This window comes from Ornithorhynchus anatinus, chromosome 7 (assembly GCF_004115215.2).
Source record: "Ornithorhynchus anatinus isolate Pmale09 chromosome 7, mOrnAna1.pri.v4, whole genome shotgun sequence".
NCBI lineage: Eukaryota > Metazoa > Chordata > Mammalia > Monotremata > Ornithorhynchidae > Ornithorhynchus > Ornithorhynchus anatinus.
The window spans coordinates 15382981-15407699 of NC_041734.1; positions in this window are offsets into that span (position 1 = coordinate 15382981).

The window sequence follows — 24719 nt, forward strand, 5'->3', positions numbered from 1 at the left end:
TTAAACACAAGTTTCAGGGAAAATAAAGCGAGCATCTAGAGAAATCGTTGAAGACGTCTAGGGTGTTCTGGTGTTCTTCGATTTTTCTCTTATTCTAGCCTGAATGGAAAAGGAATCTTTCTCGATAGAAATTAGCCCCAATTCTATTGAATTTTATTATCAGTCACGCTTGGAAATTCTTGAACTTGTCTTTTGTCTCCAGTACCTGGTGCCACACTTTCTGTGACTTGTTTATCTAATTTGACACCTTTAGTACAGGAAGGTTGGCCCTTCTGCTCTATCGTAACTAGTATCAAGGAGAGAAAGAAAAAATGCCCAGCTGTCAATACAGAGAACCCCAAAATATACAAAGATGTACCAGAGGGAATAATCATGAACATAAAGTGAACATGCACCTAGACTATTGATTACATGCTGCTCACAGTACACCAGGCATTTCTGCCAACTACTCATCGACTGAGCTGCAGACAGCATGTTGTACTTTGCATCATCAGTTTTGATGAATAATGCACTGATAAACACTGCAGCCAATATTCTGGTGGAGCTGAGAAGCCAGATGTCATCTGGACCTCCAATAGTTTTAACCCCGGGTCTCTGACAGACAGCGACACAAACAATAGACAGACAGTGCGGAATGGGTAATTCCTAAAATGCGAGATTATGTTGAACAGTCTGCTGTCCTGGGAAAATCTGTGGAAAAACGAATGGGTATTCACAAATACCATCCAGAAAGTCAGGGGAGAGTAAAATCCTTCCTCGGCATTCATTATTTGGTGGTAATGTCTGCTGGGTAAAGTTTAATCCGCGGCATGCTTGGAATTCGGAAACAAAGGGAGAGGAATTTCAAGGAAAGTCTATCAGGCTACTGGAGGGTCTCAGGGACAGGCAGGTGGACTGAGGTAGAAATGTTAGGTGATCTTCAGCGGCAGCGACATAACCATTCCCTATGCAGATCCCTGAACAATGGGGAAGAGGGAGGGCAGCCCTGCTTGAATTCTGCTCTCCATCCATCCATGTGGGACAGGGACTCTGTCGACAGTGCTCTCCATAGGTAAGTGCTCAGTAAACACCACTGATGATAATATACAAAACTCTGGGGCCTGTTGGAAGCCAAGTTCCTTCCAATCACTGACCCCTGACCTACCCCACGTTGTTTTATGAGTGGAACCTGGAACGGGAGCACCGATTGTCTTTGCTCTATTTAATTCTTCACTGAGACTTGAACTGCTTTCTGGCAGCGCTTGCTGACTCAGCCACAGATCCCTCCCTCCATCAGTATCTTCACAGCTCCTGCTCCTCTCTCCCTCCACAGCTGACCCTAGTCTGTTCCTGACCTCACTCTGCTTCCTGTCCTTCCTCACAATGCAACACTCTCCAGATGCTCAGTCCCAAACTGTGGTTCAGCTCTGATGGCAGTCAGGCCTGGTCATGCAGCCAGAAGCAACTGGCACTGAAAGCCTAACAGAAGTCTTTGAGACTAGTCAGTCATTCATTCAATCATATTTATTGAGAGCTTACTTTGTACAATGTAATAATAAACAGACACATTCCCTACCCACAATAAGCTTTCAGTCTAGAGGAGGAGTCAGACATGACTATAAATAAATTACAGATATGTACATAAGTGCTGTAGGGCTGGGTGTGGGGCGGGGGTGATGAATAAAGCGAGCAAGCCAGGGTGATACATAAGGGAGTGGGAGAAGAGGAAAGGAGAGCTAGTTGTGAAGCTCCTATTTCCTAAACTAACTAAATATTTCCCCTGCTTCCTAAAAGAACAGGACTGAGCTAAGTGTGGAAATGCTTGGAGGCCATGTGATGTGGAAGGCAGGTAACAATTCCCTGCCCCAACCTGTCTGTCAGGGGTTAGCCTACCTGCTCCCTACCAAGTTCCATCCCTGCCCCCAGCTCTCAAAATATAATGTCAACATCTGTCTGTATCCACCTCTAGACCGTAACCTCACTGTGGGCAAAGAACATGTGTACTAACTTTGTTGTATTGGACTCTCCCAAGTGCTTAGTACTGCTCTGCAAACAATAAGTCCTCAACAACCATAATTGACTGACTGATTGATTGACTGATAGCATTTAGTATTGCAGTTCAATCCACTTGGATCCTGATAATCAATCAATCCATCGATCAATCCATCAATGGTATTTATTAAGCATTTACTGTCTACCTAGCATTGTACTAAGTGGTAGGGAGGGCTCAGTTTGAAAGAGTTGTTAGACAAAGTCCCTCCCCACAAGGAGAAACAGTGTGGCCTAGTGGAACTAGCACAGGCCTGGGAGTCAGAGGACCTGGGTTCTAATCCTGGCTCTGCATTTCATCTACTATGTGACCTTGGGTAAGTCATTTAAATTCTCTGTGCTTCAGTTGCCTCATCTGTAAAATGGGATTGAGACTGTGAGTCCTACGTGGGGTGTGGACTGAGTCCAATCTGATTATTTTGTATCTACCCCAGCACTTAGTACAGTGCCTGGAACTTACTAAGCACTTAATAAATACCATTTTAAAGAAGGGAACTTATAGTCTAGAGGGAGGAGCCTACAGCCTGCAGTTTCCAAGTCATAAGTGAGACAAGGTGATCTCCATGAATTCACATCCTCATCCAGCCTCAGGATTGGCCAGAGAGGCCTGATGCGAGTTGCCACCTTTGGGGGGCTAGTGGCTCTGGGCTGCTCTCCTCACCCAGTTTTCAATTGGCCAGGACTCTGGGAGCTTCCCTGATGCCCTGTGCAGTGTGTTAGTGAGGATATGTCCCACCCTCAGAAATTACATATATCTCCATGAAGGCAGAGAACATTTGTACCAATTCTGTTGTATTATCAGTGGTAATTATTGAACACTTTCTGTGTGCAGAGCACTGTTCTAAATTCTTGGGAGAGTACAATAATAATAATAATAACTGTGGTATTTGTTAAGGGCTTACTATTTGCCAAGTACTGTTCCAAGCACTGGGGAAGATACAAGGTGATCAAGTTGGACACTGTAACTGTCCCACATGGAGCTCACAGTCTTAATCCTCATTTTACAGGTGAGGTAACTTAGGCCCAGAGAAGTTAAGTGATTTGCTAAGGTCACACAGCAGACATGTAGCAGAATCGGGGTTAGAGCCCACGTCCTCTGACTTCCACACCTGTGCTCTTTCCACTAGGCCACACTGCTTCTGTAGACATGTCCCTTGCCCACAAGAAGCTTTCCATCTAGTACTCTCCTAAGTGCTTAGTACAGTATTCTGCACACAGAAAATACTTGATAAATGACATTGTTTGATTGATGCCTGCCTCCCCTAGTAGGTTGTAAGATCCTGGAGATTGGTGATTATGTCCTTTTCCTCCATTTTATTTTTCCAAGAGCTTAGAACAGTGCTCTTCTTATAGTATCACCAAGATCTGCCCTTTCCTCTCCATCCAAACTGCTATCGTGCTGGTACAAGCTCTCATAATATCCCGACTGGATTATTATGTCAGCCTCCTCTCGGACCTCCCTTCCTCCTGTCTCTCCCCACTCCGGTCTATTCTTCATTCCGCTGCCCAGATCATCTTCCTACAGAAACACTCTGGGCATGTCACTCCCCTCCTCAAAAACCTCCAGTGGTTGCCTATCAACCTTTTCACGAAACAAAAACTCCTCACTCTTGGCTTCAAAGCTCTCCATCACCTTGTCCCTTCCTACCTCTCCTCCCTTCTCTCTTTCTACTGCCCACCCGGTACACTCCACTCTTCTGCCGCTCACCTCCTCACTGTCCCCCTTTCACGCCTATCATGCCATCGACCTCTGGCCCACATCCTACCACTGTCCTGGAATGCCCTCCCTCCTCACATCCGCCAAACTAACACTCTTGCCCTCTTCAAAGCCCTACTGAGAGCTCACCTCCTCCAGGAGGCCTTCCCAGACTGAGCCCCCCTTTCCATCTGCTCTTCCTCCTTCCCCTCCCCTCAGCACTGTGCTCATTTGTATATATTATTTATTACCCTATTTATTTTGTTAATGAGGTGTATATCTCCTTGATTCTATTTATCTTGATGATGTTGTCTTGTTTTGTTTTGTTTTGCTGTCTGTCTCCCCCGTTTAGACTGTGAGCCTGTCACTGGGCAGGGATTGTCTCTATCTGTTGCCGAATTGTACATTCCAAGCGCTTAATACAGTGCTCTGCACATAGTAAGTGCTCAATAATTACTATTGAATGAATGAATGAATGAGTTGTAGGCATTCAGTAAGTATGACTGACTGACTAATGGGGTCGAAGATCACACTAGAGTGGAGAAGCCAAAATACTCTGTCAGTGGGCAGCTGTGCCTACTAAGTGATCAGGTAGATACAAGATAATAAGATCAGATTTAGTCCCTGCCCTTAATGGAGTGCACAGTTTAAGGGGGAGGGAGAGCAGATATTGAATCCCCATTTTACAGTTGAAGAAACAGAAGCACAGAGAAGTTAAACAACATGCTTGCGAACACACAGTAGTCAACTGGTAGAGCTGGGATTAGATTCTAGGTCTTCTGACTTCCAGTCATGTACTCTTTCCCCTTGACCACATTGCTAATTGCAATAGTTTAACCTTTTATAGTTTCTGTGGTAATTTCAGAGATGTTGAGGGTTAAAAAAAATGGAAACTATATCAAATGAAGTATCCACTGGAAAGAACTGCAATACCTGAATTTCTTTTTTAAGCAGTGTTGTTGATTTTGTTAATTTTGACTCAGAGGACACTCTCCAACACAGAAAAATCATAAAAATGAAAATCTATGGGGATGCATGAACCAGTTTGGCCCAAAGGCAAGTAAGGTCAACCACACTGAGTCACATGGGGCAAGGGTGTCAAAAAGTGGAGAGAAGTGTGATTTGTGAATGTTTATGGCACATTTGCCCCAGGCAACCCCTTAGAGCTGAATTTCTACAACTGGAGAATCAGGTTCAACACCCGTGAAAGTGCTTTTGAGCCTTTTGAGTTGAAGGTTTTATTATTTTAAGAGGCTTTCTGGTGCATTTTTGGTGGAGGCCGGAGTAGGCCCACTGATTCCAGCAGAACAGCCTGTAGGAAGCCTCGGTCAAGTGTGCTCTGAGATTTTTCATTTTTTTCTCAAAACCTAGCCCCATACTAAGGCTGACGAGGACTTTTTCTACCACCAGCAAGCTTAGGAAAATTAATGTGGAGAGGGAAACGATCAATCCATCAGTCAATCAGCAATATGTATTGAGTGCATACTGCATGCAAAGCACTTGGGAGAGTTCAGTGCAACAGAGAAGTGTCCCATACGTGACAGGGCCTCTATTCGACCTGATTATTTGGTATCTCCCACAGTGCATAGTACAGTGCTTGACACAAAGTAAGCACTTAACAGATACCATAATGTGACCCAATGGGATGAGAGCTGAACCGGTGTTCAGCAGACCTAGCTCCTATTTATCTCTCCAACGCTTCTCTGAGGGTGTGAACCAGTCAGTTCAGGACCCTAACATGGCTTAAGTTTCCTCATCTCTCCAATGAGATGAAGCTGTAAACCCCCATCCACCTCAATCAATCAATTAATGGTATTTATTGAGTGCTTACTGCATGCAGAGCACTGTACTCAGCTCTTGGGAGAGTATAATATAACAGAGTTGGTAAACACATTCCCTGCCCACAACGAGCTTACAGTTTAGAGAGGGAGGCAGACATTGTTGTGAATAAATAGATAGAATAAATAAATAGAATTATAGTTATGTACACATATACATAAGTGCTGTTGGTGGCAGGGGGGAGGTTAGAGCAAAGGGAGCGAGTTGAGACGATGTGGTGGGGGGAGATGAGGAAAAGGGAGCTTAATAAATGTGATTGAATGAATAAAAAGGAGGTGTATTTTCAATAAGGCTTTGAAGGTGGGGAGAGTGATTGTCTGTTGGATATGAAGAGGGAGGGCGTTCCAGGACAGAGGCAGGCCACGGGGCAATGGGTCGACGGTGAGATCGAGGTACCTCGAGGAGATTCTGTGATGATGAAATGAGCCAGTCAGTGCAAAGGTGTTTTAGAGATGTATTCGAACCACAGAAGGTATTAGTATCTTTGTGCATTTGTTGAGGTCCCTTTCAAGACCCTAATGCCTGTTGTGACCCTTAGAGTTCAATAGAAAGCACGATTGAAGAGAAACAAAAGAAGTAGCAGGTGAATTTCAGTCACCCTGACACGGACCAGTGTCACAAAAGGGGAATTGTTTCAGGGTCCAGGCTCGTCTCAAAGCGGAGTGCAGGAATGTTTCCTCACCCAGATTGTGGAGCAATCAACCAGGCCAGGGGCTGTTCTGGACTTAGTTCAAGGAAATGAAAGTAGGTGAAATGAATACTATAACTTGGGAGCTAATAAACCCCTAGGGGAAAGTTATTATAACATCTCCAGATTGGAAACATTCTGAGAATATTTGTGAATGGTAATGGAAGCAAAAAAAATATTGGGCATGTGGAATGAGTTGAAGAAAGTTGATTGGAATCAACTCTTGTGAACCATAATAGAAAGTATTCAGTGTTTGATGGTTAAGAGGGAGAAGGATGGAGAGAGAGAGCTCACCCATGACAGAGGGAAATCCAGTTCTGATAACAGAGACAATTAGTCTCTTAAAGATGTCATAATGAAAAATCAAAATAATGTACTTAGTTAAAAATACAATAAGCTTTGTTAAGTGAGAAGACATTCTAGACTTAAGAGAAATGGCCCAGGCGAGGCTCAAAAAATGGCTATTGGAAAAAAAACACAGCTAGATGCTAATACCCCAAATTAGCTACTGACCAGGAAGCCCCTTGGAAATCTTGACTTGCAGCTCCCAGTGGGGTAGCTCACACCCTCCCCCTCCCTAACTAATGTCAGGACTTCACATGCCTGTTGCTGACTGCATGTGGAATGTGGAAAGAGGTGGGGATGCAGAGGAAATAAGTCCCCTTAGGTGGAAGCAGGCAGGGAATGAGGAGAGGAGAGGGAGGACATCCTCCCTCCTTTGCAATGAACGGCCACCACATTCAACAAACCCTTGAATATGAGAATGGATGATAAATACGAGAGGTAGGGAGCCTAGGGTTAGCTGGTCGAGGATGAAGAATCGGGAAGGACAGCCATTTAGCTTCCTCTCTCCTGATGAGGCAAACTGTCTAGTCCCCCTCCTCACCAGCTTCAATATTCAAGTGGTAGAGCAAATTCAAGAAATAAGAACAGCTGACATTTATGAGCTAAGACTCTTGCTTCTCTTACCTAAAATCTTAAGCCCTATGCTATCAAAAACCCGAAAGTTCACCCGGTGAGAAATACTCATGGGGAATGCAGCATGGGTTGGTGGCGGAAGCAGTGAGCTGGAAGGGACTGAGGACTGAATTCCAATTGGGGCTCTGCCATAAACGCTGTGACCTTGAGCAAATTATTCAGCATCACCCCATCTCAGTTTTCTCATCTATAAATGGGGGTTGTTGGTGGCTGAGAGGGGCTGGCTATCATTTGGCTCATTATCCTCATCATCACTAGAACTCCATGAGTGGAGTTAGCATTTCTCTTTCCTTTAAACCAGGTGGAGAAAGAGAGATACTTTGAGATTAAGGGCGGGGGGGGGGGGCGGCTATGGGCAGAGGTGTTTGGGTTTTGTTTTTGTTTTTTATGGAATTTGTTAGGCATTTACTATGTATCAGGAATTGTACTAAGCACTGAGGTATATGTGAACTAATCAGATTGGACACATTTCATGTCCCACATGAGACTCACAGTCTTAATCCCTGGTTTACGGATGAGGTAACTGAAACACAGAGAACTGAAGTGACTTGCCCAAGGTCACATAGCAGACAAGCGGTGGAACCAGGATTGAAACCAAGGCTTTTTGACTCCCAGCCTTGTGCTCTGTCCACTAGGTCATGCTACTTCTCCAGGTTTTCCAGCGTCATACGGTGTCAATCACAAACCACTTCTGCATTGTATAATATCACACATTAGTGGTTCAAAAATAAATATACATATATATGTGTACATATACATTTTGGGGGAGGTGACAATACTGTCACCTCATAAGTCATTTGGCTTCCAAACAGAGTAACTGTATTATAAGCTCTGCCACTTGTCTGCTGTGTATCCATGGGGAGGTCACTTCACTTCTCTGTTACCTCATCTATAGAATTGGGATTGGGACTGTGAGCCCCACATAGGACAGGGACTATGTCCAGTTTGATCTGCTTGTATCCACCCCAGCACTTAATACAGTGCCTGGCACATAGTAAGCACTCAACAAGTGCCATTATTATTATTATTATTATTATTATTATTAGAATAAGAGCTGCCAGGGGTCCCATCTTATGAGTTATGCCTCAGCAACTCTTCAGGCTGCAAAGTTTGATTTTACTGCTCTTGCTCAGGTGAGCTCCTGGGCAAACCTAGAGTTTGTTTCACTCCAAGACATGCATACCCTGAAGGCATGAAGAGCTTTCAGGCTGGGACCTCCTTTAATTTTCCTGAAGAGAAGCAGCATGGCCTAGTAGATAGAGCATAGGCCTGGGAGGTAGAATAATAATAATGATAACTGTGGCATTTGTTCAGTGTTTACTGTGTACCAGGCACTGTATTAAGTGTTGGGGTGGATACAGGTAAATCCGATTGGGGGCTGCCCGATATGGAGCTTCCAGTCTCAATCCCCATTTTACAGATGAGGGAACTGAGGACAGAGAAATGAAGTGACTTGCCCAAGGTCACACAGCAGACAAGTGGTAGAGCCGGGCCAAGTCACTTCACTCTCTGGGCCTCAGTTCCCTCATCTATAAAATGGGGATTAAGACTGTGAGTCTGATGTGGGACATGGACTCTGTCCAGTCTGATTAGATTGTATCTACCCCAGTGTTTAGTTCAGTGCCTGGCACATATTAAGCACTTAACAAATACAGAAAAAGAAAGGATGCCCTGACATGATGACCTCTGTCATTGGTGGGTCTTCAAACAAACCAAGGCTAGGCCATACATCTCCTATTATGAAGAAAGCATCTCTTGGCCTTGCACCTTCTCCTGCCATTCCTGTCCAAACTCCTCAAGCACAGTTTGGGTTGGGTTGTAGTAGGAGAGCAGTGAGGTGACGTAGGAGGGGACAAGGTGGTTGAGTGCTTTAAAGATAATGCTAAGGAGTTTCTGTTTGATGCAGAAGTGGATGGGCAACCACCAGAGGTTCTTGAGGAAAGAAGAAACATGGACTAAACATTTCTGTAGAAAAATGATCCGGGTAGCAGAGTGATGTATGGACTGGAGAGGGGAGAGACAGGAGGCAGGGAGATCAGCAAGGAGGCTGATACAGTCATCAAAGTGGGAAAGAATCCATGCTTGGATTAATGTGGTAGCATTTTGGATAGAAAGGAAAGGGCAGATTTTAGCGATGTTGTGAAGGTTGATCAACAGGATTTAGTGATAGATTAAATATGTGGGTTGAATGAGAGGGATGAGTCGAGGATAATGCCAAGGTTATGGGCTGGTAAGACAGGAAGGATGATGGTGCTATCTACTGTTATGGAAAAATCACATGGAGGTCAAGGTTCGTGTGGGAAGATAAGGAGTTATGTTTTAGACATGCTAAGTTAGAGGTATTGGCAGGACATACAGTTAGAGATGTCTTGAAGGCAGGAGGAATTGCGAGCCTGCAGAGAGGGTGAGAAAGAAGGGCTGGAGATATAGATTTAAAAATCATCTATATAGAGGTGGTAGTTGAAACCATGGGAGCGAATGAATTCTGCAAGGGAGCAGGTATAGATGGGGAATAGAGGTGACACAGATCTGAACAATGAGGGACTCACACAGAGTATGGGAGACAGAGGAGGAGTCGTAAAAAAGACTGAGACTGAGTGGCCAGAGAGGTAGAAGGAGAACGAGAAGAGGACAGTGACAGTGAAGGCGAGGCTGGATAATATTTCTGGAGGAAGGGAGTGGTAGAGAGTGACAAAGGCAGCTGAGGGGTCGAGGAGGATTAGGATGGAGTAGAGGCTGTTGGATTGGCAAGAAGGAGACCATTAAGGGATGTATCTTGTCATAGGCTGGTGAAGGTTCCTGTGTTCAATTAAGGCAGGAGACATTGGTTGGGCATTGTGAACCAAGAGATGTAAGTCTCTTTAGTGGCTTGGCACAGTGAGAGGTCACTGAGTTATAAGGAAGGACAGAAGATGCTTGGACCATGAGGTGATCTGGGGGTCATTTGATCTTGCCGCATCTGTGTTCTATGCAAAAAGTGTCCATTCCCAAACATCCCAAAATTTGAAATCGCAGCACTCAAAGAGTCCAGGCAGCAGGATGATTTCTGCCTAGAGAAAGCCCAGATGTGTAGGCCTCAGTGAGTTTAGGTGCATCAAGGATGGGCCCAATAAGAAGACTTTGTATTGTCCACAGAGTCTTTGAGCAGTGAGAGAAGAATAATTGTCCTCCCCTTTTGACTGTAAGGTTGTTGTGGGTGGGGAATGTATCTATTCATTGTTATATTGTACTTTTCCAAGTGCTTAGAACAGTGTTCTGCACACAGTAAGGGTTCGATAAATATGATTACATGAATGAATGAATGAATGAAATTTTGCTCAAAGGGAAGGGAGACCACAATAAAGAGGGCCAAAAGGATGAAAAACAGATGGAATCAATCAATTATCCACTGAGGTGGCTTAGGGATTGATTGAACCATAATGTTCTGAATGACACAAAAGGTGAGAGAGGAAGAGGAGAGAGTGAGGAGGTGCCAGGAAGATAGGGGAGAGGTGGTCCGGAGACGTCAAAGAGTCAGTTCCTGGCCATTCTTAGTTGTGTGTCACTCTTCTGTCCCCAGACTCATTTGAACTTCCTCAGCACTTGGCTGCACTCTCGGCCAAACTGGAAAACCCACATGGGAGGGAGTCCCCAGAGGTGGTGATAGTAGTAGTCTTAGTAACAGAAGTATTTATTTCATGCTTACTACGTGCAAAGCACTGTACTAAGTACCAAGAAAAGAGATACATGCATAACATGTATAACATATGAGAAGCAGCATGACCTAGTAGATAGACCACAGGCCTAGGAGTCATAAGGACCTGGGTTTTAATTCCAGGTCTTCCACTTGTCTGCTGTGTGACCTTGGCCAAGCCACTTAACTTCTCCATGCCTCAGTTACCTCATCTCTAAAATGGGGGTTAAGACAGTCCATTAGCCCCACCTGGGACATGGACTGTGTCCAACCTGATTAACATGTTCACGGGATATTTCATGAGAAGTAGCATGGCGTAGTGGATGGAGCATGGGCCTGGGAATCAGAAGGTCATGGGTTCTAATCAAGCCTCCTCCATTTGTTTGCTGTGTGACCTTGGGCAAGTCACTTCATTTCACTTCTCTGGGCCTCAGTGACCTCATCTATAAAATGGGGAGTGAGACTGAGCCCCACGTGGAACAGGGATTGTGTCCAACTCAATTAGCTTGTATCCACCCCAGCGCTTAGTACAATGCCTGGAACATAGTAAGCACTTATATGAAGTCCCCCAAACTTTGAACCGGGGAGGTGGGGGGCGGGGGGGACTGAAGATTTCAGCCCATAATAGGAAAACCTTTCCCAGAGAAAGGGAAAATTGGAGGAATGAAAGTGGGTTGGAGCTTGATGTGGGGTAGGGCAGAAACAAACCTCTACACTCATTTGAGGTCCGAAGAGAGAAAAGACCCCAGGAAATTCCAAAATGGCAGGACCCCAAAGGCCATATCTGAGGGTCTGCTTTTCTTCTCTAGGCAACCTCACACAACCAAACAAAGGAGGCGGCAGGAAGATTTCTGACTAGAGAAAGCCCAGACATAGGCCCGAGTGAGTTCAGATGCAGCAAGGAGGGGCCCGATAAGAAGACTTTGTATTGTCCACAGAGTCTTTCGAGCAGTGAGAGGGTGGAATTCCATCTGTTCACCTCAGTCCGGTTCAGCGAGCTGGATCACTTTGAATGGTTCACTGGCTCATGACGCCTGGACGGAATTAGAGCAAATGTTTTAAAAACGTTCCTGCGACCTTTTTTTAAAAAAAGACCCTTTCCCTATTCCCCCTTTCTTCCTTTCCCCCTTTCCCCATCATCTCTGTCTCACTCCCTTGATCATGGGGAAAGTTGTTTAGCACATCCTACCAAAGAGGAACTTATTTTCATGTTGTTTTGCTCACTTCCCTGCTGGGCCTGGGTGAGTTCAGGTGGGCTCGGGTGGGGAGAAAACACCACAGTGCAACCTCTGCTTTTCCTGCCCACGAGATCTCTTTACCTAAATGTGGAGTAGTAATAGCTGCAGCAGCTCAGGTGAGACCATCCAGCCTCTTCGGCCAGGAGGAATTCCACTCTCTGTGTGCTTGAATGACTTTCCGAACAATACGGCATTATTAAGCTTCTCGATGATGCGGGAGGGTGATGGGGGAGGGAGCCCTTTCTATCTGGTATGTGCTCCATGGCGTCGGAAAGAAAGCCGGCATTCTAGCGTGGACCTCTGCAGGAGGCCATGTACTGAGCAGTGATGATTATGATCTCAGCTAGGTCATCATTCTCATTTGCTCAGAGCAGGGAAGAAAAAAAAGAGTGGGGCGACACGAGAGCAACGTGGGGTGACGGATGATGCAGTGGCGATGCATTTTGCAAACAGCCCATCAGCCGTGATGAAGGGGACCCTTGAATGAAGTGAAATAAATCGCCGAAGCACCTTCCTGCAACAGATCGAGCCTCTTTCCCCAAAGGCTTCATCCGTCTCCCTCAGGGTGACGCTCACCCACCGCCCCAAGGAGAGATGCTCCAGGAAGATTTCCACTGCTCGGGGCAGACCCACCCAGGATGGACTCAGGCAGCCGGAACAAGGGTCAGCGGAGGAGCCATGCCGAGAGACTGACCCGGACGGGGCCTCGCGGCCCAGGGGCTTCCAATCCTGAGCCTCGCTCTGGCCGCCGGTCCTTCCTCACTAAGCTCACGTCACAGGTGCCTCTCTGCTCAGGGAAGTCATTCTGGGACCGACTCCAACATTTTCATCTGATCATCGAGCAGGAGGGGAAGGGGGTGTAATGCAAGGGGAGTCAGCCATCTCTGGATCTCACAGTCAAGGGTTCATCTGCGGAAACCTCATCGTCTCCCCGGTTTAAGGACGTGTGGGCTAGTCAAGGCAGTGGACGGGCAGCTGGAAACCAAGGAGTCTGGAGGTGTGGGTCTTTTAACATCTGTCCTGTGTTCCAGAACCTCTCTGGGCTTACGGTATTTGTGTTGCTTTGAAGGGGTCACAGGTTGGGGGTGGGAGGGCCTCTGACCTATGACCTGCTTCCGGGCCTCTAGGACCCCCTTTCTGTGTTTCAGCCCCATTGCCTCAAGGCTCAGAGGGAGGGAGAGAAATGAGCAGGAATGGATATCCCAAGTCTCCTCTTTTGTTCTGCCCTTCCATCATTCCTCACCACTCTTGCGGATGCAGACGGCTTTTCCACCTCTGCCATAAAACTGTCATTTTTTTTTTCTCTGATGTGATTTCTTAAGGCTCGGATTGCAGAGATCCTGTTCCTGTGGGAACTTCCCACCTTCTCTCCATCCTGTTCTGCACCTTCTCTCCATAAGGAGCTGGAGGACACATCTCTCGATAGGTAGAGGGGTGAGGGGGCTATGTTCTTGCTCTTCATCTTGGGTTTTCTGGGTTTTCTCTAGCTAGTGACCCTGGCCATCTAGTGAGTTTTGGAGAGCAAATGGGGCAAATATAATGTCCCAGTACACTGCTCTTACGCAAACTTCACCTCCTTTATCAGGCCTGATTCCTCGAGACACTATTTTCTTCGAGCAGAACTTATTCCTTCAGGCCTGGGTCAAGGGAAAAGCAAATTTCTTTGGAGTGTTGTGAATCATTGTGTGGGCAGTATATTTAAAAAACAAAACAAAAACAAAAACCCGTAACTCACCTCCCTTCCAAAAGAACCACCCGCCCCTGCTCAGTGTCCTTGGCCTGAAGGAAATAGATGTAGGAACACAGAACAAGGAGAAAACTGATATCTTTATCAGAGGAATCATATTGCTCTCAGAACTATCTGGAAATTACAGACCAGTCATTTATGTGCTGCTGTGGGAGAAGTCTTTGTTTGAAACTATTTCAGGGGCAAACCTGGGTGCACTTAGAAAATCACAACTTGATTAAAGATAGCTGGCATGCTGAGTGAAAAAGAAGGTCATGCCTCACTAACTTCTGGGAATTTTTGGAAGATACAACTGACCGTGAAGACAAGAGGATATAGTGAACACTCTATTCTTTGATTTAATTTTTTTTTTTTTGCAGGAGCTTGGGATGGTGTTCCACATTAGAGAATTTTTTAAGTTTTGAAAACAGGTTAACTCATTTCAGGGCCAAATTTTTAGGTGGCTTTTGAAAAAAGCATCCATTGATTATTCAGGAAGGGCACAAATGATGAAATCTGAATGACTACAGGTCTGAAAGCTGAGCTATACGATCATATACATATATGTAGTATACATCTGCATGAGTACATGTGTTTGTTTGTGCGCGTGTGTGTGTAAATGAATGCACGGGCAGTGGAGTGTATTAAGAATTTAGTTCTTCCCCCGACAAGCTAGATGACCTTGGGGTTTAAATAAGACTTCCAACTATAAAACATAAGACCTGATTTGTAAAGAGCATATAAGAGAGAGTTGCAGGAGCTAAAGGAAAAGCCCAGCTGGGATTATTTGGATTATTTTGTAGACCAACACTGGGAAAATTGTTTCTAAATATAGGGATGTCACTGGCAGAGTCTCAGATTCCCTATTTAAACAAGAATCTCTGAGAATCTCTAGGGAGTGGGAGACATGATTTCCACATGGTTGTCATAGATCTGGTCACCTGAATCTGGGGGCTGCAGCCCTCCAAACCCGACACTCCTCCATGGAGGGGGAGGACCCGGAAAACATACCCCTTTAAAACAAGCGGCAGCAACCCTTAAAACCGGCTCGACGTCAAGTGATGCGTCGTTCCACCTCACCGTTTCTGTGGTTTAAGAGGTTAAAGCAGCATTTTAGGTGACGGCCATCTCTTGGTTTGTGACTGCCGTGTTGCTTGGAAGGCCTCTTACCGTATTTGTCGTTGACACTGATTTACCGGCCCGCCGGTTCTCTTGTTTAAGATGAGCTGCCCTGTTTCCAATTGCAGCATCTCTCATTGCTTGTTCTGTTACTGTTTGCTACTGTTGGGTGGCATTATTTGAAGACAAATTTCCTTCGATTAATCAACCAATCACTGGCATTTATTGAGCGCTTATTGTATGCTGCTTCCTGGACTAGGCACTCAGAAGAGTATGGCACAGTAGAGTTGGTAGACTCATTCTCTGCCCTCAAAGAGCGTACAGTCCACTGAGTACAGAGCATTGGTCTAAGTGTTGGGGAGAGTCTAATATTTGATCAGTGATACCAGACCATCCTATCTGCAATCCTCACAATTCCACCACCGCGGGGTGACCCTGCTGTGATTTAGCCTGTTCCCCAGAAGACCATTGAATAATTATGATACCTGTTAAGTGCTTACCATGTGCTAAGCGCTGTTATAAGCACTGGAGTAGATACAAGTTAGTCGGGTGGGACACACTCCCTGTCCCACACTGGGCTCACATTCTTAATTCCCATTTTACAGATGAGGGAACTGAGGCCCAGAGAAGTTAAATGACTTGCCCAAAGTCACACAGCTGACGTGTCAGAGCTGGGATTAGAACCCAGTCCTGTGCTCAATCCACTAAGCCATGCTACAGGGTCCTTGGGTTGATCCCGGACAGCTGGAAGGATGAGATGTCCAAATGCTGAAAAGAAAGTGGCGGCAAGTTCAAGCCCAGACATCTTGTATGAACTTGGGTTCTTTGCCCTCCCTCTCCCCAGTTAGAATGGGGTGGAACGGGTAAGCTCATCTCTAGACTGTAAGCTCATTGTGGGCAGTGAATGTGGCTGTTTATTGTTATATTGTAGACTCCCAAGTGCTTAATACAGTGCTCCACACATAGTACATGCTTAATAAATACGATTGAATTAATGAATGAATGACACCATTTAGGGGCCCCATTCTGACTACGAACCACACAGAAAGTGCTCAAAAAAGGCCACTGATTGATCGGTTGATCGATTGATTGATCAACCTCCTGAAGGGCATGTGTCTTCTTCACTTGGTTTTCTACGTCCACATCTATAAATTACCTCAAATTGTCTACAGTTGGCTCAGAAGGAAGGATCTGATGAAAAACATTCAGTGCTGCATTGCCAATGAAAATATTTGGCTACAGTTAATCCATCACTTCCTCTCTGCAGAACACTGTACTAGGCACTTGGGAGACTACATTAGAGTTAGTAGACATGATCCCTGTCCTCAAGGAGCTTTCGCTCTAATGGCATTTAGAAAAGCAGGCAAAATGGCCTAGGAGAAAGAGCATAGGACTGGGAGTCGGACACTTGCGTTCTAGCCCCAGTTCTGCCACTTGAAAAGGAGTGTGGCCTAGTTGATAGAGCATGGGCCTAGAAGTCAGAAGGATGTTCAAATTCCGGTTCTGCCAGTTGTCTGCTATGTGACCTTGGGTAAGTCACTTAATTTCTCTGGGCCTCAATTACCTCATCTGTAAAATGGGAATTAAGACTGTGAGCCCCATATGGTACAGGGACTGTTTCTACCCCAGCACTTAGTACAGTCCCTGGAACATAGTAAGTGTTCAAGAAATACTATTGTTATTATTATTATCTTTGCATGCCAGCTGTGTGAGCTTGGACAAATCACTTAACCTCACTGGGGCTCAGTTTCCTCATCTGTAAATTGGGGTTAAAATAGCAGTTCTCCCTCTCTATTAGACTGCAAGCCTCTTGCAGGGCAGGGATCCTATTGTTTTACATCTACCCAAATGCTTAGCACAGTGCATGGCACACAGCAAGCACTTAAGAAATACCACTAATATTAAAACTACAAATCCACAAGGCAACTTTTCTGTCTCTTCTGGCCTTCTTCCAGAAAATCCTCCAAATCCCCCATGGGAGGCCAGCCCCGGGAGAGGAAGGCAAGAATGTTGTTAAGATTATAGCCTCTGTATGGTGATGAGTGTTTCATGCCATGCTGAACCAAACCCCTTGAAATGTGGGCCTGCCCACTGAGGCTTGCCTGCCCAAACACATTTTCAAAAAAGGTGAACCAGGCTGAAAGGGCTTTTTCAACAGTGCAGCACCTTCTCCTGATGGTCTTTTCCTCAACAAATGGATTGGGCCCAATGTGTGACAAATTGTCAACCATCGGCAACTGAGGGCTGTGCATCGACAGAACGTATTTCATCAACTAATGCCAAAAATGAAGTTCAGTCAGTGACAGAAATCAATTGGTACATAACTGTTGTTTGAGTTAGGGCTGGGGTCAGGGTTAGAGCTAAGGTTCAGGTTAGTGTTTAAGATCAAGGTTAAGGAAAGAGGTTGGTGAGTGGTTTATGATGTTATTTGGTGTATCAGTGACTTCGCGGACATTGATTGGATGGATCGATGCTTAACCATTTGTTGTTTGATTGCTGATGATTCGTTATGGAACTGATTTGGCCTCCATCTCGGTGGATTTATCTCATTCATTTGCAACTCCCATTTAAATGCCTGGATGATTATTGATCTTTTTGAGTCTGAATCGCCCCGCACTTGGATGCAAATGAGATATCTGGATCAGTGACATAAATACTAGTTGAATTACCCAGGTATTTTATTAATCATGTGACTATTTGGTGGCCTAATTAAACAGGTAAGAATTGAAGAGAATTCCGTTCTGTGGAATAATAAAGACTGTAAACTTTAGTAACTCCTTTCTGGAGCCTTTCAGGGGATAACTAACATACTATGGGTTGTTTTGAAGATAGTACTCATTGAAGTAACTACTCGGGAACCAGAAGAATGGCAATAATACCCGAAGGCAGAAATAAGTAGTTTAATAACTACTTAGTTAAGCAAATAGTTCAGGAAAGGTCAATGACATCAGAAAGGTGGAAGCTAGGGGGAAAGAGATAGACTGTTTGAAAAGCAAATCCTAGCCACATCAAAAGAGGACCTCAGTGTACTTATGACATGAGGATGGGAGGTTGGCAACTTCGGTTCTGGGACTGGATTAGGGGCAGCTCTTGAATTTTCGAAAATGAGAATAGGAATCTGGGATAAGGAAGAGTGCACTGCTTACCTTTCCTTCTCAAAAGAACAAGCACCCCTCAGTCAGCTCTGAACCCCTTTGAGGTGCTATAAAAATGTGTTTCATATGAGAACCATGGAGTTTGAGTCTTCTACTGTGGGATAGACTTGCAAGATCTGTCCCAACGATAGGTAGGATAGAGGATCTCTGGAATCTCACTTGCCCAAACTGGGGTCTTGTAGCATAATGGAAGAATTGAAGCCCTTGAAGTGACTTTGGAGGGGATTGGGCGAATTCTGCATAATTGTGAGGCTTTGGTGAGTTGTGATGAGTGGTTTATGATTTGTTTGGTGTATCAGTGACTTAGCATGAATTGATTGGATGGATCGATGATTAACCATTTGTTGTTTGATTGCCAACGAATCCGTTACAGGACCAATCTGGCAAATTCCACAAAACTTGTAATCACGATATTATTTGAGTTAGCATCTTGTTGTGGGATATTGTGCTTCTAGCTTGCGGGTCATCCTTCTCCAGAGGGGCAGGAGCAATCTGAGCCATCCTCCACCCCTTACCCCTGCTAGGGAAATGTGCAAAGGGAAGGAAAGGCAGAAAGCCTTGAGTTCACTGTGAGATGACTCCCTTCGTGGAAACGGCCTGGTCTCGGAGAGAAGCAAGAAGCAGGTATTTTTCAGTGAGTCTGCAGCTGCAAAACAGTTCTAGTCCAAACCTGGGCTCAGACTAATGAGTGATTAATAGAGAGCAGAATTCCTGGCACTTTATCTCCTCGCCTCTCTCCTCCCCTGACTTACCAGAACTCAGGTAACTGTCAAAAATGGGCCTGGGGAGCAGAACTGACAAGGGGTGAATGGTTTCCTGTTGTCCTCCAAAGGTTAAAGTTTGCCAACCTCAGTTGGAAGCCGCAATCTCCAATAACCATCAATCCACTAAACTCCGGTAGGAGGGAGCATATTTATGGCTGCAGTCACTAAAGGGTGAAATCAAGATTAGTTTTTAGTTAGGAACGCAAAGCTCTTTAGATCAATACCAACCCGCTGCTGAAATCAATCTAAAGTTTAGAATTTTTAAGTAAAGATTTACTGGGCTTCCTCGTACAGTTAATTTTCCAAAAGGGAAATGGTCTCAGCAATGTAACATAGTAATCAAATTGAGTAAACACTAGTCAGTTCGTAAACTGACCTCAGTTATGCACATAGCAAATGAGTGTATGGCAATAAAAACACCCATAATGTGGATTGTAAATTTGCCGATAAACAGGTAAAACCAAAATGCACATATAGACTTACATGATAAAATATTTGTAGCTGCATTTGCCTCTTTGAAAATATAAATAATCAATAGACATTAATAATGAAGTTGTTCGTGCATTTCCTTATTACTGTGCATATTAAGTGTTTCAATTATTTCTACTTAGTTTGATAGATAAATGTATACCCACATTTTACGCAAGCCTTCAAAGAGAATATAGGATTGCTTTCGAAAACAAAAGCTACTGTTTAGATGAAAGAGCAAGTGGACTGGAAATGCAAAGCTTGTTATACCCCTCTGCTGTTCATGTTTGATGCATGTATACAATTTATTATGCAATTTCTTGAGATTTGACAAAGTAATTGTCTGGCAAACCATAGCTTTAATGATGTTTTTTTTCCTGCTTCATATGAAAGGTCTGTAGGTATCCTAGGAAAATGACTTAATAGATCAGTGTCTATAACTGCTGTTAATGCTCATTATGTATTGTGTGTGTGTGTGTTGTGTGTTGTATGTGTGAGTGTGTGTGTGGAGGTGACCCAATTTATTTTCAAATTGTGCGATTCCTTGTGGTAAATTCATTTTATTCACTGGAATAGCTGCAAGAAAATCCTAACAAGAAGGTGTAACTTCATAAATCACTTAAAATATGCATTATATGTATTGGGCTCCAGCTTTTCCTCCAGCTAAGCCTCCTCTGGGGAGGGAAGAATTTTAGTCTCTCCCTTCCTTCGTGCCTGTCCACTCAATAAGCTCCAGCCTGACTTGGGGGAGGAGAAGCAGCATGGCTAGAAAGAGCATGGGCCTGGGAGACAGAGGACCTGGGTTTTAATCCCAGCTCCGCCACTTGTCTACTGTGTGACCTTGGGCAAATCACTTTGCTTCTTTGTGCCTTAGTTTCCTCATCTGTAAAATGGGGATTAAACTTGTGAATCTATGTGGGGCAGGGACCGTGTCCAACCTGATTCTCTTGTTTCTGCCCCAGTGCTTAGTACAGTGCTCGGTACATAGTAAGTGTTTAACAAATACCATAAAGAAAAAAAGAGGCTGGAGCAGAAAGTACACTTCTAAGTGTCCATGACTGGATGATCTTAGAGGAGTTTGCCCTGTTGGAGAAGCTGGAAAGCTGAGCTGGCTTCTCCCCACTCCCCTCAACTGGGTGGCCCAGGCTGCACTGCCAAGATAATAATAATAATAATAATTGTGGTATTTGTTAAGTGCTTACTATGTGTCAGGCACTGTACTAACCACTGGGGTGGATACAAGCAAATCAGGTTAGACACAGTCCCTGTCCCTCGTGGGGCTCACAGTCTAAATAGGAGGGAGAACAGGCATTGAATTCTCATTTTACAAAAATGTATCCCTTGCAACAGCAGCATAGGAAGTGAAGGAAGGCCCATTGGTGTCTCTTGGTAGGGAGGGTGGCCAGGAATATTTTGGTCCTGGGCTAGAGCCCATATCCTTTACCCACCCAACGTCTCACAATATGTGCTCTTGGTCATATGGGAGTTGGAGGTTTGGGGGAGTGTGAATGATTCAGAGCAGCACCTTACACTGCAAGAAATGAGGCACATATCCTGCTGGCATTGGATTACCTGAAACAAAATCCTACATGAGAAAGTGGGACCATGACTACCAACTTTTTTATATTATACTCTACCAAGCGCTTAGTGCAGTGCTCTAAACATGGTCAGTGCTCAATAAATATGATTGATTGATTCAAGTGGCACAGGATTCTGGGTACTGTCCATGAAGAGGACACAGTACAATTGGCTCTTGGAAAAATGGAGGATGCTAGAAATGGTCCCCTAAAAATTGCTTACTTAGCCATGCAAGGCATTCGAGGGGTGGCCACATCTGAGGAACTTAACCTTTCAGTGGAAAAGAAAACAGCATCAGGATGCTGCTTGAATTGTGACTGTCCCACAGAGCTCTTGTTTGAGTCTCCATCTGCTTGCTCTACATTCATTCTCGTGGAGAATGCATCCCTTTATATGGCTTCACCTATTACCCCTCTGCTGGTGATTCCCAAGTCTACCTCCCCAGCCCTGACCCCTCTTGTCTAACAATCTTGTATTTTTCCTGGCCTCCAAAACATCACATGTGTCACCTACTCATACCTTAAATGCAGTACTTTTTAAACCCTTCCCCATCTCAGCTGAACATTAGCTTCTCTCTTGCCCCTTCTCCCCTGCACTGGAAGCTTACAACCTTGATGTTGCCTTTGACTTGTCTCTGTTATTCAGTGCCCACATAGAGTCTCTTTAAATCCTGTCGTTATTCCCCCCACAATAATTCCCAGACTTGCTCCTTCTGCTCCCACCCTGTAGGCAACCACCCTGCCCAAATCCTCCTCAGCTAGACTACTGTGTCAGTCTCATTTCTGATCTCCCTGCTTCCCACCTCTCCCCTCTGCTGCCTGAATCATCTTTCTATCATGCTGTTCAGAAGAGCCAAAGGAACTTCCAATGATATACTCATTTCTTTCCACATCAAACAGAAATTCTGGAGATTGGCTTCAAGACATTCAACCAACTGGCTCCTTCTCTCTTCTTCCACTAAACCTCAACTTGTAATGATATTAATAATAACAATTATGGTACTTGTTAAGCGCTTACTACGTGCCAAGCACTGTTCTAAGTGCTGGGGTTCATGCAAGTTAATTAGGTTGGACTCAGTCCCTGTCGCACATGGGGCTCATTCTCTTAATCCCTATTTTACAGATGAGGTAACAAGCCCAGAGAAGTTGTGACTTACCCAATGTCACACAGAAGAAACATTGTGGAGCCAGGATTAGAACTCAAGTCCTTCTGATTCTCAGGTCTGTGGCCTGTCCGTTAAAGCCAAGCAGCTTCTCAAGAGCTTGTACTCTTCATCCCTCCCAAGTTATCTATCTACCATCCATGCTTTTGTCCATTCTCCTGACTTCATCCTATCACTACCTCTCCTCCTTCTGCATGGAACTCCCTCCCCTCTAAAATCTACTAACTCACACCCCACTCTTCCAGGAGGCATTTGCTGATAGAGTTCTATCTTTGTGGCTAATTAAAATAAATGGTATTTGTTAAGTGCTTACTATATGTCAAGTCCTGTTCTAAGTGCTGGTGTAAATACAAGTTAATCAGACTGGTTAGATCGCTGTCCCACATGGGGTTCACAGTCTAAGTTGGAGGGAGAACAGGTACTGAATCACCATTTTGCAGATGAGGTAACTGAGGCTATAGAGAATTTAAGTGATTTGCCCAAGGTCACACAGCAAACCAGTGGTGGAAGCAGGATTAGAACGCAGGTCCTCTGGCTCCCAGGCATGTGCTTTTTCCAGTAGGCCACAACCATGCTATTTCCCATTAACACCCTTATATCATCCCATTAACCACCCTTAGCACTTATGTGTACTGCTCTACTCTAGCTAGGGTTCTTAATTAGTTCCATGTAAATAGAGTGATAAGGAAAAGAATGCTAAATGAAGTCTAGTTTCCCATAGGACATAATTTAAAGTGCACTAATGTGTTCCAAAGATCCAAAGAATTGACCAAAAAAAAATTTAAAGATAATAAAAAGCACAATAAAGTTACATCATCCTCTAACAATGTTTTATTCATCTGCACCAATAGATTTATATTTACCAGTAATTTAAATTAGATATTTTGCATGTATACTTGTAAGTACTTAATTTTCAAAGTCCTACCTCTCACATTGTATTCAACAAACCTGCATCTTGTGCTAACCTACTAGAAATCTGTCATTATGCAGCTTAAATAGATCTGCCTTTATCTAAAACTAAATTGAAACGGGCCTTTCGAATCAGGCAAAATACTTCAAACATCGAGCAGCCAGAAAAGGAGGTGTCTAGGCTAAAGAAAACTTCACATTGTTATCTCAGAGAGTGTTGGAAGATATATCAGCATTAAAATTTAATAGTGCTATCCCTATTTTATAATGCTAAAAGAACAACATTGCAAAAGTGATTGTAAACTGTACTAGATAATAAGATGATTGAGGGCAGGGATTATGTCTACCACTCTACTGTACTTTCCCAAGTGCTTAGTACAGTGCTCTGTACACAGGAACTACTCAATATATACCATTGATTAATAGGGTATGGTTGTAGATTGATTTATTTATTCCACTTATTGATTCATTTTTTATTCTTTTTTAGCTTACTTTGGTGACTTTCACTTGTTTCCATACCTTCCCTCTCGTTTTCAATGTATGTATTCAATCCGGGCTGGCCTGTTTCCTCTATTAGGTATTAGTCAGTTTGTCAGTCAGTCATATTTATTGAGCACTTACTGTGTGCAGAGCACTGTACTAAGCACTTGGGATAGTGCAATACAACAATAAACAGACACATTCCCTGCCCACAATGAGTTTACAGTCTAGAGGACTCATCAAAGACAAGCACGCTGTCTTCAACATTTTTTTATGTTTGTTAACAAACATTTGTTAAGCACTTAGTATGTCTCAAGTACTCTACTAAGCACTGGGGTAGATACAAGCAAATCAGGTTGGACACAATCCATGTCCCATGGGGGACTCACAGTCTTAATCCCCATTTTACAGAGGAGGTAACTGAGGCACAGAGCAGTAAAGTGATTTGCCCAAGATCATACAGCAGACAAGTGGTGAAGCTAGAATTAGAACCCAGGTCTTCTGACTCTCAGGCCACTTATGCTTTTATTGTATGGTCCCTAGCACATAGTACAGCACTTGGCCCACAGGGGGAATGCAACAGATACAGATGAGGATGATGGCTTACCATAAATAAAGCAGTGGTTCAGAAAGAAACTTGGCAAACCTTACAAGCAAATTAGCCAAATTTAGAGTCCTGAAGAAAATGAGGCTTCCCAGTGAGAGGCAGGTCAAAGAGAGAGATGATGCCAAATTCTCTGTTTCCCGAATAGGTATCACTCGAAGCGACTCCCGGAACTTCAATAAAATGGTCACTTGGCTCACATCTTTCAATCTTGCCCGGCAGTGTCAGAGCATGCCCACTGAAACAAACATTCGCTGCTACCTGGGCACATATGCTCCGACCAGGATAGAAAATCTGGGGAGAGAAAGAAAATTTCTATAGACATTTGTTTGGATTAGTCACAGTGAGCCTACATCTGACAAGCTGATTTTCGAAGGACATATCTACCTACATATCCTCCATGCGGGACAGGGACTGTATTCACATGTCTGTCATACCCACCAGATTGCAAACTCCTTGAAGGTAGAGAACTTGTGTTTTTACTCTACTGTATTCACCCAAGCGCAGTGTGACCTAGTAGAAAGAGCACGGACCTGGGAGTCAGAGGACCTGGATTCTAATCCTGGCTCTGCCACTTGCCTGTTATGTGGCCTTGGTCATGTCACTGAACTGTT